Source organism: Oncorhynchus nerka, linkage group LG15, assembly GCF_034236695.1.
Source record: "Oncorhynchus nerka isolate Pitt River linkage group LG15, Oner_Uvic_2.0, whole genome shotgun sequence".
NCBI classification, from domain to species: Eukaryota; Metazoa; Chordata; class Actinopteri; order Salmoniformes; family Salmonidae; genus Oncorhynchus; species Oncorhynchus nerka.
In genome coordinates, this window is record NC_088410.1 from 88,267,036 (window position 1) to 88,282,434 (window position 15,399).

The following is a 15,399-nucleotide window of genomic DNA, read 5'->3' on the forward strand; positions in this document are numbered from 1 at the left end:
ATTATGAAACAGAGGTCAGAATGGGAAACCATGAACTGCATGAAAAGGAGGCAACCTACTGCACTGACGTCATATAGCACCTCTCCCACAGGTAGCCTAGCAGTTAAGAGTGTTGGGCCAGTAACCTAAAGGTATCCCCTTTCATTGCATTCTCTGGGAAACCATCAACTGTCACAGAGGTTAGCATATGCATGAACTCAGATTACATGAAAAAAGTCCTGTTTATGTCACAGTCCCAGACAACCTCTGTGGGACTTGTCTTGTGCAAGGGTAATGATGTTAGCATACGATAATTGTCCAGTATCCACACTGGAACTAATTTACAATTAGCCAGTCCTGCAAATAGTGGACTAATTGAAGTGGAAGAGCGCTGATCATTAATTCAGATTTGTATTAATTTAGGGTTGTGTTAATTCAGAGTTGTGTTCATTCAAAGTTGTGTTAATTCAGAGTTGTGTTGATTCAAAGTTGCGTTAATTCAGAGTTGTATACATGGCACTGTTTTTCCTCTGGTCTTCACCCCCCCGCCTTCTGAAGAGCGTGTTTGTGCTTTTTATGAAGAAATTCACACAGCGAAGAAAAATACATTAAAAACAATAGTAGACCTTGATTGTGGTATAAGTGGTATAAGAACACCAAATAAATTAAATAAAGACATGTTTTAAGGGTAACCAAAACAAGTATTGTAAAATGGACCATTCGGGTTAGTTTCTTAAACCAACTGCTGGCGTTTTTTTTGCCATTTAGTGAGTACCCTGTTTAGTGAGTAGCCCATTACCCTGCCCTCTACCAAAGCCGTTCAATGAAAGCCCTTTTGCACAAAGATGCTCTTTCCTTCTGAGCGATTTCCTGTTAGGAAGCCACCTCCGAGAAATCCCCAAAACGTTGTTAGTGCATGTCATTAAAAGCTTACAGAAAATAAACGGGAATTCAAGACGTACAGTCTCGAGCAGGGGTGGAACTGGATGGAGCACAGAGGAAGAGAGAGAGAGAGAGAGAGAGAGAGAGGGCCTAGCTGCAATAGAAAAGAGATGGCTTAGTCCTGCCTGCTGAACCTTCTGACTGTTTGTGTTGCAGCCTTAATCTGTGGGGGGCCAAGGGCGAATGGCACACTCTTCCATTTCCACACCGATATATACTGCGGCCATTGTAATTTTTGATGTTCTTATCAACATGCAGCTCTATTCCCCTCCCTGTGGAAACCAAATACAGGTTAGAGGCAGGCAGGCTGCTCACAGGAAGCACAGAGATACGGAGGACACAGATGGAGCTGTGTTGAATTTGCTCCTATGGCTTTCCTAACCCCAGCACACCCCGTAATGTTATGATATGTAACCTTATAATGTGGGGTTCCGCTTCTGCTGGTATGATAAGGATGATTGGGACATGTAGATACATATATATGGTTCCTGGGTATAAATTGGTGACAATATGTATGGAAATTCCTGTATGTCTGTGATGCCGCTCTGATGGTAACGTCTGATACATCAGTGACAGATTTGATGAAGCATAAAGGTACTTGTGTAACAGCTGTAATTCTTGGTGTGGGAGTGGTTGAATGGTGCATTTAGAGATGACAGTTCACTAAATGTTTAGTGGAAAGGAATAACTCTTAGGGAATATAAACTTGGAAAATATATTGATCAGAAAATACAAACGCAACATGTTAAGTGTTGGTCCCATGTTTCATGAGATGAAATAAAAGATCCCAGAAATGTTCCATACGCACAAAAAGCGTATTTCTCACAAATGTTGTGCACAAATTTGCTAACATCCATGTTTGTGAGCATTTTATCCTTTGTTAAAATAGTTCCTCCACCTGACAGGTGTGGCATATTAAGAATCTGATTAAACAGCATGATAATTACACGGGTGCAACTTGTGGTGGCGACAATAAATATGCAGTTTTATCACACAACACAATGCCACAGATGTCTCAAGTGTTGAGGGAGTATGTAATTGTCATGCTGACTGCAAGAATGTCCACCAGAGCTGTTTTCAGAGATTTAATGGTAATTTCTCTACCATAAGCCGCCTCCAATGACGTTTTAGAGAATTTGGCAGTACGTCCAACCGGCCTCAACTGCAGACCACGTGTAACCACACCAACCCAGGACCTCCACTCCGACTTCTTCACCTGCGGGATCATCTGAGGGGGTGGAGTGGGGTGCTGGGGAGTATTTTTGTGTGTAACCAAGTAATCATTCTGATTAGCTGGGCATGGCTCCCTACTGCGCCCTTGCCGAGTCATGTGAAAACCATAGATTAGGGTCTAATAGATTTATTTAAATTGACTGATTTCCTTATATGAACTGTAACTCAGCAAAAATCTTTGAAATTGTTGCATGTTGCGTTTATATAACTATACTTTAGAGCAGATGCTTAATCTCTATTTGTTCTCAGCCGTCTTCACGGCCAGACAATTGTCTGTTACAGGCTATCACTCATTTAACTCAAGTATTCACCTACACAAAAATTACACCTGAAATTAAATAAGTTCTTTGTGCCATTTTGCTATTCAATGTTTCAGTAACTCATTTTTATTTACATTCATTAATTTCTGTATGTGTAAGAATGCAGCTCATCTGTTGCTAAAAGTAGCTCCATCAAGTTCATTTAGTCAGTGTGAAGAGAAACTCACAGTGTATTTTTTACCTTACTGCACATCATCTTTTCCAGTAGACCTACTGGTATTTATGGAAACCAAAAAGCCCTTTATCATAATGCAACACAATACAGCATTTCCAGACTCTCTTCAGGGGCTTCAGTTAGGGCATTTCATATTTTGTCTGTCAGTTGAAACAGTATATTCACCACAGGATTCTCCGGATGATGGACACAATTAATGAAGTATACATTTTAGGCGAGACATGCTCTCAAAGACCAGACCGCGGGGAATAGAGCGATACGGGGTGGTACGTTTAGTGATCCAGGTTGACTCTTGTTTGGTTAGAAATCATTCAATTACAGTAATGACTAATATCTTGTTCATGCATGCAATACGCCAGAGACCACCAAGGATTTTATAAAGAGCTCGCAATGAAGAACAAACACTGAACGGCGCAGAGAAGGGCTACGTGATTATACAGAGTAATTCAAAAGTGCATTAATAAAACAATACAGAAACATTCCTAAATTATTTGAGATAAAGGCAATTTCCATAATTCATTAAGATTAATCAGACGGCATCCCACTGTGGCGTTCGGTAGAAGAGAAAGAGGACACATGAAACCGGTCCCAGAGAAAGGCCCTTTCAATCTACTAACAATGATTTGAATCTACCCTTGGATAGCAGAATGAACCTGTTCTGCACTATGACATCCCGGACGTATTAAAAAACAATCCTTCAGTGATTTACCTTTATGTGCTCTAATATTCTATTAACACTGGAAAGCCTTTTCACAAATGAATCCTCTGGGTTTTGCATATCAAGGCATAAAAGGCTTTCAACGAAAGCTTGAGAGCAAGAAATAATTTCAGGGTGTTTTGAAAACCACAGCTTGAATCTAAGAATGTTATTGACATTTCGAAAAGACACTCAAGAGTTCTCAAGCCGGTAACCTTGTCACAGAAAATAAAAATCTGACTAGAGGAGTGGAGTTTTTGTTTGTGCCATATTCACTGCAGAATTTGCTGAGCTTTTGCTATGAATGGATGTCCTTTGTCTGCAACGATGTCTAAATGGTCAAATGTGTCATATGTTTAAGAGATCCTACATTTAAGAAGATAAGGCTTACTATGTTGTTAACAGCATAGTCCAGTGCACAGCTGGATAGTTGAGTTTAGGCTTAGGTTTAGGCTTAGGCTTAGGCTTACTAAATCAAATCAAATGGTATTTGTCACATACACATGGTTAGCAGATGTTAATGCGAGTGTAGCGTAATACTGTTTACTTTCTTAGGCCTGTCTGAATATGATTGCAGTACTATCACTATTATAGCAGTACCTTTCGTGTATGTTCATCAGCCCAATACGCATGGAGATCTCCAAAAACATATATTATTGAATTTCAGAACAGGGACAGAGGAAGCTCTGTTGATTAAATAGGCTTATGAAGGAGAAGACCTCATTTATAAACAGAAAAACGAATAGCTAAGTAACTAGTAGCTAAGTAACTAGTAGCTAACTACCGCACTTGACTTTAAGAGACACATGAACAAGAAACACTAGCTCCAGCACACATAAACACCATCTGGTGAGTTTGTTGAGGCTGCACCTTGACAGGATGAATTAGTCTGAAAAACTGTCAGATACATGGAACAAAATTAGATTTTCTCACCTCGTAATGAAATCTGACTGAGTGTAATGAAAAACCATTGGATCTTGAAAACACTTGAGATGAACTGTAGAAGTCTGCCTGTGAAGAAAGTTCCTCCTACATGTTGATCTAATTGTTTGGCCTCTCTCTCCATTCTCAATATCTCACCATGTCTTCCCCATATCATCTAAATTGGATGTTTTCCCTAATTCACTTTAGGTGGGAATTTGATGTTATTCTGATGGTTGTTTTGTGTTCTTCTCGTCAGAATAAGCAATTTAGTTTGAAGTGAGGCAGCTCCACTTCTCTCTCTGCTATGACCTGCAGCACAATGGGATTATTGTGCTCGGGGCCAAGGCATAGCGGCTGGCATTTTAATATCAAACTATTCCTGTATGCCTGTACCTGACACTTCCTCCTCTTCATGTTCCTCACGCTTGCCTGGACTGAGGCTATTCATCGTGTGTATCACACAACATGGCCCTCAAGCAGCTACATCCAGTCAGTTATTCACACTGTATGTTCCCCCTTTCAAATGATTTTCTCTACCTGCTCTGGACAACTCCTCTCCTTGCGTACACTAATGATGGATTCAGGAGGAAGTAGGTGACAGCTGATTATACAGGCCCTCACTCATCGATTTTGCCCTTTCCATGACACATAATGAATGTATGAATCTGTCCAACTAGGTTCAATGGAGCCTTTCCCTCCCATTGTGTTACTGTAGAGGTCCCGTATCCTTGTGTCCGAATATACTGTTGTCTGTCAGTCTGGCATTAGTGCTGGCCAACTCGTCTGTTTCTGTTAGGAATCCTCATCATAGACTCTCTCCACTCCCACACTGCATTATCACAATGCCCAGGGGTCATAACAAAGGGCCTGCTGTAATTTAAAAAGGAAATTATATTTTGTGATGGTTACTGAGACAGATGGAAAGTGGGAGAGATCAGAGAGAGATAGGGGACGAGGACAGAAAATAAGAAAGTAACACTCCTCTCCTTGCAACCTGTGAACAGGTTAATGGGAGTGAGACTTGAAAGAGCTAATGCCTATCAGGACGGGGCAAGAGGAAGAGAGGGAGAGAGAGAGGGAAAGAGGGTGGGAGGGGGAGAGAGAGAGAGAAGGAGGGGAAGGAAAATAGAGAGGGAGGGGGAGAGATGGAGTAAGGGAGGGGAGAGAGGGAGAACAAGACAGGGAGTGAGAGGGAAAGAGAGAGAGGGAGGGGGAGAGCGAGAGGGGTAGAGAGAGCAGGAAAGAGGGAGGGAGGGAGAGCAGGAAAGAGAGAGGGAGGGAGAGGGAAAGAGAGAGCGGGAGGGAGAGAGAGTGAGGGAGAGGGAGAGGGAGAGAGGCACGAAATGACATTGATGTATTTCTGTCTTTTTTCCATCCTTGGCCCCATTTTTTTGATGCGTGTGCATTTGGACAAGTTACCGTAGCATGATTTGGGTTGGGTCCAATGAGGCAGTTAACGATTCTGGGGAAATTAAAGATTAATTTCCAAAGTTACCCTTTGATGAGGTCAATGGCCCATCATTTAGAAAATGGCAGAAGATTGATGACGATTAGAACAAACTGAAAATGTATCTCATCAAATGTTCTCTCACCTGATTCAGTCATAGACAAGTTGTTTTTGTTTGTTATCATCACTGGCATGGTCAGTCAGGCTGATGTGTAGCTATTCAATTGGAGACTGAAATCACAGGGAAGCAGTGCAACTTGAAGCTATAGCTCCATGCTGGTTCTCCCTGACTGAACACTGCAGTGTGCACAGCGTCTTCCCTCCAATACAGACGGCCAGGCTCTCGTTACATAAGCTTGGCAGGGATCTGAGAAGATATCTGTTCTTGCTTTTGATGTAATTTGCAGAGATAGCATGTGTCCACATTTCAAACAAAATCGACTCTGGTAGAAGATTATATCACCTCCACAGTTCATTTTAAAAATGCTGTTTTATTAGAGGGGTGAAACGAGAGATACTTTTAAGGGAAGATAAGGTCTGGAAGAAAATTGGGGCTTGTAGAATGTTTAATTTGTTTCTCTCTTGTTTGATTCTTCATCAGATATATATTTTTTAATGACATTGAACTTCTTGAACTACTTGTAAAACACTTCAGGCAGCTTGCCACCCTATCATAACCATATGGTATTACTGTACATGTAAACAAGTGGACCTTGATGATGAGCACAAACAATTAATCAAAATAAATAAGAAAAGCTCACCATGGTTACCACAGCCATAGAGTGATTTAAGATTATTTTCCAACTGAGGTACTGGGGAACCTCCTCTAACAGATGTTCCAAACTAATTATCTATTGTAGCGCAGATCTCACATATCCCTGAATCCCATCCTGTGGGAGGCTGGTCATCTGTGTTTCATATCCTTGGCTCTGTCTCCTGTTCTCCTGTTACCTGGGGCACTCCCCTCCATCTGTACAAGGGAACCAGAAGCACTGAGTCTAGCCTACCAGCAACACACTCAGCTACCTGCAGTCTACTACATACAGTGCCTTCAGAAACTATTCACACCCCTTGACTTTTTCCACATTTTGTTGTGTTACAGCCTGCATTTAACATTTATAAAATGTAGATTTTGTTCAGATTTTTAATTTTTAATTTTAATTTTTTTTTTTACAAATTAGTAATAAATTAAAATATGAAATGTCTTGAGTCAATAAGTATACAAGTCTAAATAAGTTCAGGAGTAAAAATGTGCTTAACATTTCACATAATAGTGTTTAACATGAGTTTTGAATGACCACATCTCTGTACCCCACACATAAAATGATCTGTAAGGTCCCCCAGTCAAGCGGTGAATTTCAAACACATATTCAACCACAAGGTTCTCTAATGCCTCACAAAGAAGGGTACCAATTGGTAGATGCTTCAAATTTTAAAAAGCAGAAATTGACTATCCATTTGATCATGGTGAAGTTATTAATTATACTTTGGATGGACCAATAAACCCAGGCACTACAAAGATACAGGCGTCCTTCCTTACTCAATTCCCGGAGAGGAAGGAAACAGCTCAGGGATTTCACCATGAGGCCAAAATTGGCTTAAAAACAGTTACAGAGTTTAATGGCTGTGCAGTGGTGAAAAGTACTTAAGTAAAAGTACTACTTAAATCGTTTTTTTGGGTATCTGTACTTTACTTTACTATGTACTTTTTACTCCATACATTTTCCCTGACACCCAAAAGTACTCATTACATTTAGAATTATTAGCAGGACAATAAAGTGGTCTAATTCACACACTTATCAAAAGAACATCCCTGGTCATCCCTACAGCCTCTTATCTGGAACGGGCCCCTGGTTATCCTTAAATAAAAATAAATACAATTATAAAAACAAATACTTTAATTCAAGTAGTATTTTACTGGGTGACTTTCACTTTTACTTTTCTATGAATTGGGTTCTTTTTCCACCACTGGCAGTGATATGATCAAATTGAGGATGGATCAACAACATTGTAGTTACTCCACAATACTATCTTCATTGACAGAGTGAAAAGAAGGAAGCCTGTACAAAATAAAAATATTCCAAAATATGCATCTTGTTTGCAACAAGTCTGCATTGCCAAAAGCTAAAATAGAAGTCAGTTTTATTTGTGACAATGAAGGTGCAAGTCCTGCCTCTCCTCATTGGTTCATAGAAGCAGATACCCACTTGCCATCTCCTCATTGGTTATACCCACATGGCTGATTGAAAGATGAAGTGAGGTCGGTCGGTCGGTCGTGGTAATACTATGAAAGTTAGATCCCAATCACCATATAAAGTCCAAAGAAGAAATAGCCTGGAAGGAGGAGAGATGACTAGAAATGATTCGGTTGACTGTTTTATATGTGGATTCATTGTCAGAGTAGAGGACCTTGTGCATTTCAGGTAAAATAACAACTTAACATTTATATCCCAGGACAAATTAGCTAGCAACAGCAAGCTAGCTAAAAAGAACAAATTAGCTAGCAACTGCAAGCTAGCTAGCTAAATTGCCATAACTGTTTAACGCTTTTCAACCTGTCCCCAAATTAATATAATTGGTTCAGAGTTTGTTTTGAGATTTCAACCTGCATGTCGTGATTTCGTTTGGTGTCGGGGGACAAAATCAATTTACGCACGATGGCCCACGCGCCGTCCAGTCTGGGCATGGTGTTAGAGACTTACACAGAAAGACTCACAGCTGTAATTCCTGCCAAAGGTTCTACTACAATGTCTTGACTCAGGGGTGCGAGTACTTTTGTAAATTAGATATTTCATTTTCAATACATCTGCAAAAATGTTGAAAAACGTGTTTTCACTTTTTAATTATGAGGTATCGTGTGTAGATGGCTGAGAAAACAATCTAGTTAATCCATTTTGAATTCAGTCATTGCACATCAAGTTTTGACTGTGTGTATATTTAGTGCTACTCAACCATTCAAAAACTCAAGGGTTAGTAGAAAGATTTCACAATAGCTATACATAAATGTGTGGTTTATGCTGGAACACTGGACTGTTATGGGAACAGACCTTTTTAAATAGATGTGATCAAGGATGTAACCACACAGTGATGGCTAGCCCTAACATGACTAATTAGCAATCAATTAATCTATGACCTATGAGACATTTCGGACCTCCACAATAAACTTTACAATATTAAATGTAATAATTTGTGAGAAATGCAAGCCCAAGTGATTTGAGTCAACTGTAACTCCTAATCTTGTGTGGATCCTTTCCAAAAGGAATTTAGGATTTGAACATTGTAATCAAGTTCTCTGCTCTTAACTTAACGGTACAGCCTGCGATGAGCATGTTGTGGTTATGCCAGTTGTCTAAAAACCCACGCACGCTACAGTACCTAGTGTGCTAATAGGCTGAATGATAAAACAATCATGGATACGGAAGTCGAGGGAGGTTCAACATCTAAAATAACCTACTCAGCCAGACCATGTGACTACAGCTAGAATGGATTAAGCTATGGTTGGCTGGCTTTGTAGTCCTGTCAATGTTAGCGCTGGGCCGGCTGTCTTTTCACTACAGATCACAGGGAATCCATAAGGTCACTGCCACTGGGAAAAAGGAAGCAGCATTGTCATGATATGGATGTAGAGTGACTTCTGCAACCACCTGGGGCTGTGTTTTAGATTATGCTGTATTGTTGGTAGAGAGAGGAGGTGAGGATAAGGGAGGTGGAAGAGGGTTACTGGATATGCTGACTGGCTGGATGGTATTGCTGTCTTTAAGTCCTAGTCATTTGGCTCCACGGAATCACACAGGAGGAGGCTCATGTAACATGTTGGAAAGACGTTCCCAAACATAGTATCTCTACTGTAACACTACCGTTCCTTCTGACTCCCATCTCTCCTGACTACATTTATATTCAGAATCATTTGATTTAAAACATTTTATAATAACTGGATAATTGGATAATAACTGGTGATAATTCAGAATAATTGGTTAGAATAGATGTGAAAACATTCCCTTGTTCGGTGTTTACAGTGAAACACAGTTGGTGTCTAACATCTCACCCTTCAGTTCCATATGGTTCATTTGGATCCCGAAGACAAAATCTAGAATAGTCATCACCATTCAGTCCTGGTCTCCTAGACTAGACGTAACATAGTAAAACCTAATTAAGTATTTGAAAAGTTGCTAATTACGTAAACGGTGGTGTAGTGCTATTTTTTTCATGATGTTATCATTTCTCAATCAGTTTGTACAGAGAGGTGTAGACTATTGAATATCGTTGTAGAATAGGCCTATGGATAAAATGCATTCTCCAATTGCAACGTCTTCCTAAGCCCACACGTTTTTCTATTTTTAATACCCACAAAACGAAGTCAGGCATACCTCGTTTAAAAATAGGCTATCACCACTGTCAATCATGAATGATAACTCTTCACGTTTTACCAGTGAAATGTCCAAACTCTGTCCGCATGCCAATCACCTGATCTCAAGCAGTTTCATGTAAATATGCATTTAGATCTTCTTGAATGACTGTTTCGTGGGCGAATTGAAGCAGATGGTGTTAACAAAATATTAGCCTTTCTTGTATTTAGTTTCAATCAAAGCCTATCCTTCCTAATTGCACGCGCTGTTACTGTAAATGACATTTAATTGGAAACAAGACAGGAGCACCGTCAACACACGGATACACAGCGACAATCAACAATCAATGCAGCAGCGTCGAACAGAAATGGGGAACTGACAAATAATGGGGAGGTAATGAACAGGTGATTGAGTCCAGGTGAGTCCAATAATACGCTGATGCATGTGACGGGGAAAGGCAGGTGTGAGTACTGTTGGTGGCAGGAGTGAGTACTGTTGGTGGCAGGAGTGAGTACTGTTGGTGGCAGGAGTGCGTAATGCTGGGGACCGGGAGCAGGCGTGACATTTTGACAGCATGAGGAATTAAATGTGACCATTCAGCTTCAGATAAGAAATCTACTGAGGTGTTTTTGGTGTAACATACTGTATTATAGGCCTACTGCTACAGTAGCCTGTACACTTTTATATTTGGTTCTGATATGTAAAATGCTAATTCATCAATGTGATCTTGCAAGAGATTGATTCAGCTTTGATTTAACTTGACTAAACTGGCACCACTGTGAGAAGTGAATCTTCTATTTGTAATAACTCATCACTTATTGTAATAATAAGTGAAGAGTAGGACTATTAGGTGTAGGCAACAGATCTTGATGAGGGTTATTTTTAAAGCGCCCTTTAAATTGTGATATATGGGTTCCACTGCCCAAGAGGGGTCCCGTGGAGGTTTGTGAACATCAAGGCAGACACACAGTGAATTTGGATCCTAGATCTCGTTAGTGTGATGATAAGGTTCATGCAGTGGATCAGTTTGTCTGTATATGCAATAGAGGTGGTACGTTTCTATAAGATAAGCACTCAGACAGTAGTCCGAGTTCAAATGCGTCGTAGCCTTACATGAGCCCCAAGTCCATAACTAAATGTTTTGAGGACATCCGTTTTAGCAACCCTTGGTAGAGTTTTCTGTCTGTGGCTGTTCTGTCTGGTTTGGCATGCTCAAAGTGGTCACGCCTCCGACCGACGGGGCTCTGCACACATGTCTGCAGTTACTCATCATTTGTGCCACCTTCAGAGAGAGAGAAGACAGGGAAGAAACCAACATTTACCCACGTATAGGCTGCTATAGCCTACATATTTATTTATTTTGTCAGTCTATCGTTTTCATGGAATGGTAATGAAATATACTTTATTTCGAATTTACCAGAATACATTTTCCCGGAATATTTTTTACAAGCTCTGTATTCTCAAATTGAAAAAAGTGAGGGAGCGCCGCTCCACCGCACTATGGCAACAATACATCCCTGGAGGTAAAATATAATACTAATTGGAGCGTCCCGGATTTACATTTACAGTCTACCCGAGTCCAGGTTGTTCAGACATGTCAAGAACTTTACATTATATCAATCTTACAGTACAATTGCTGAATGATATGCAGAGCAAAACATTTTCTACGAACCCATGGTTTCCTAAGATATGTATCCTATATGACAATCAATATCGTTCCGTAGGACAGAACAGCTACGTCTGGTAAGACGAGGGGTGGTGGTGTGTGTCTATTTTTCAATAACAGCTGGTGCACAATATTAAAGCGGTCTTGAGGTATTGCTCGCCTGAGCTAGAGTACCTCATGATAAGCTGTAAACACTATCTACCAAGAGAGTTTTCATCTATATTTTTCGTAGCTGTCTATTTACCACCACAAATCGATGCTGGCACTAAGACCGCACTCAACGAGCTGTATAAGGCCATCAGCAAACAAGAAAATCCTCATCCAGAAGCGGCACTCATAGTGGTCGGGGACTTTCATGCAGGCAAACTTAAATCGGTATTACTTCATTTCTACCAGCATGTCACATGTGCAACCAGAGGGGAAAAAACGCTCTAGTCAATAAATATTTTCTTAACTCTATTTCTTGAACTGCATTGTTGGTTGGGGGGCTTGTAAGTAAGCATTTCATGTATGCGGCGCATGTGACAAATCAAATATGATTTGATTTGATCCCTGAGGATCTCTTGTCAACCAGTGTGAAGTGTGCTGTGAATAAGAAACATTCAAAATAAGGTTTTCAAAGAGAGCAGGTTTTCATCAAGGATCTCTCTGTACTTTGCTCCGTTCATCTTTCCCTCAAATTCTGAGTAGTCCCCCAGTCCCTGCCTTCTGAAAAACATCCCACAGCATGATGCTGCCACCATCATGCTTCACCGTAGGAATGGTGCCAGGTTTCCTCCCTACGTGACACTTGGCATTCAGGCGAAGAGTTTCATCAAACCAGAGAATCTTGTTTTTCATGCTCTGAGAGTCCTTTACTGTAGGTGCCCTTTGGCAAACTCCAAGCGGGCTGTCATGTGCCTTTTACTGAGGAGTGGCTTCCGTCTGGCCACTCTACCATAAAGGCCTTATTGCTGCAGAGATGGTTGTCCTTCTGGAAGTTTCTCCCATCTCCACAGAGGAACTCTGTCAGAGTGACCAACGCCCTTCTCCCCTGATTGCTCAGTTTGGCCAGGCGGCCAGCTCTAGGAAGAGTTTTGGTGTTTCCAAACTTCTTCCATTTTATAATGATGGAGGCCACTGTGTTCTTGGGGACCTTCAATGCTGCAGAAATGTTTTGGTACCCTTACCCCAGATCCGTGCCCCCACACAATCCTATCTCGGCGCTCTATAGGCAATTCCTTCGACCTCATGGCTTGGTTTTTGCTCTTACATGCACTGTCAACTGTGGGCCTTTCCACAGACAGGTGTGCCTTTCCAAATCATGTCCAATCAATGGAATTTATCACAGGTGGATTCCAATCAAGTTGTATAAACATCTCAAGGATGATCAATGGAAATAGGATACACCTGAGCTCAATTTCGAGTCTCATAGCAAAGAGTCTGAATACTTATGTAAATAAGGTATCTGTTTTCTATTTTTAATACATTTACAAAAATGTCTAAAATCCTGTTTTCACTTTGCCATTATGGGTTATTGTGTGTAGATTGATGAGGATTTTTTTATTTATATAATCAATGTTTTTTTGTTCTTAACTGACTTGCCTAGTTAAAAAAAATGTTTTAAATGTTAGCATAATGCTGTAATGTAACCAAATGTGGAAAAAGTGAATGGGTCTGAATATGTTCCGAGTGCACTGTATATGCAGCAAATCTGAGATCTGATGTTTGAGATGTGAGGATGTTTGAGATGTGAGGACATTTGAGATGTGAGGACGGTTGAGATGTGATGACGTTTGAGATGTGATGACGTTTGAGATGTGATGATGTTTGAGATGTGATGAAGTTTGAGATGTGAGGATGGTTGAGATGTGATGACGTTTGAGATGTGATGACGTTTGAGAGGTGATGACGTTTCAGATGTGATGACGTTTGAGATGTGATGATGTTTGAGATGTGAGGACGGTTGAGATGTGATGACGTTTGAGATGTGATGACGTTTCAGATGTGATGATGTTTGAGATGTGATGACGTTTGAGAGGTGATGACGTTTCAGATGTGATGACGTTTGAGATGTGATGATGTTTGAGATGTGATGAGGTTTGAGATGTGATGACGTTTGAGATGTGATGACGTTTGAGATGTGATGACGTTTCAGATGTGATGATGTTTGAGATGTGATGACGTTTGAGATATGTGGAGCGCTCCTATTATTTATTGATAATTCATTGATCACATTACTGCTTGTCTGCTTCTCATTACCTTGCAGTAAATAAAATATTTCTATAGCAATATGTCTTGTAATTTTCATGCTCCACCCCTGATGTGAAGAACTTGTGTTTTTGTTATTTCATGTTTAATTGTACCTCACCTCATTAAACAAGGTGGCGTAGCGGCTACTTCCTCCTGTGACAATTAGTATGTACACTGGCAGTACTGTCTGCGGTGTCATGACAATGTCCAGAAAGGCAATGGTAGCACTCTCCACTTGGTGTGAGTCAGGGTTGTTAGGCATTTTTTAATTTCCCATAAGACTCACACAAAATATCAATTCATGTTCTCTCCCAGGTAAGTCATTAATTAGCTGTGATGCATGTGAAGCTCAGAGTGAAGGCTTTTTGCCAAGAATTGGTTAGCAGTTTATGCATAAGAAATTTACAGAAGAACAGATGGTTACGTTAGGGACTAATGATATTGATGTGTGTGTGTGTGTGTGTGTGTGTGTGTGTGTGTGTGTGTGTGTGGTAATGTGAAAGCACAGAAGGCAGACTACCATCTACTGTATCTGTGTTGGCAAAAGAAACACATGTAATGAAAAGAGCTACAGTAGATACAAGTTGACAATGTATTACAATTACATTTGAGAGAGAGAGAGAGAGAGAGAGAGAGAGAGAGAGAGAGAGAGTCAAGAAGAGCACTCATACAGCATGGTGCAATTCCACACTAGAGTTTCAGAATGCATCCTTCTGTCAGGATGCATTCTGAAACTAGCACGCAAACCTTCTGTTGGGATGCATTCTGAAACTGTAGCACGCAAACCTTCTGTTGGGATGCATTCTGAAACTGTAGCACGCACACCTTCTGTCAGGATGCATTCTGAAACTGTAGCACGCAAACCTTCTGTTGGGATGCATTCTGAAACTGTAGCACGCACACCTTCTGTCAGGATGCATTCTGAAACTGTAGCACGCACACCTTCTGTCAGGATGCATTCTGAAACTGTAGCACGCACACCTTCTGTTGGGATGCATTCTGAAACTCTAACATGCAAACCTTCTGTTGGGATGCATTCTGAAACTGTAGCACGCACACCTTCTGTTGGGATGCATTCTGAAACTATAGCACGCACACCTTCTGTCAGGATGCATTCTGAAACTGTAGCACGCACACCTTCTGTTGGGATGCATTCTGAAACTCTAACATGCAAACCTTCTGTTGGGATGCATTCTGAAACTCTAACATGCAAACCTTCTGTTAGGATGCATTCTGAAACTTTAACATGCAAACCTTCTGTTAGGATGCATTCTGAAACTCTAACACGCAAACCTTCTGTTGGGATGCATTCTGAAGTTTCAGAATGCATCCCAACAGAAGGTTTGGGTGTTCCGCTATGCATGAGTTGTCTTTCATTAAACTCCAAGTGCGATCCTCTCGGTTCTAGAATGTTTACCTTTGTTCAGAGTGTACTCTG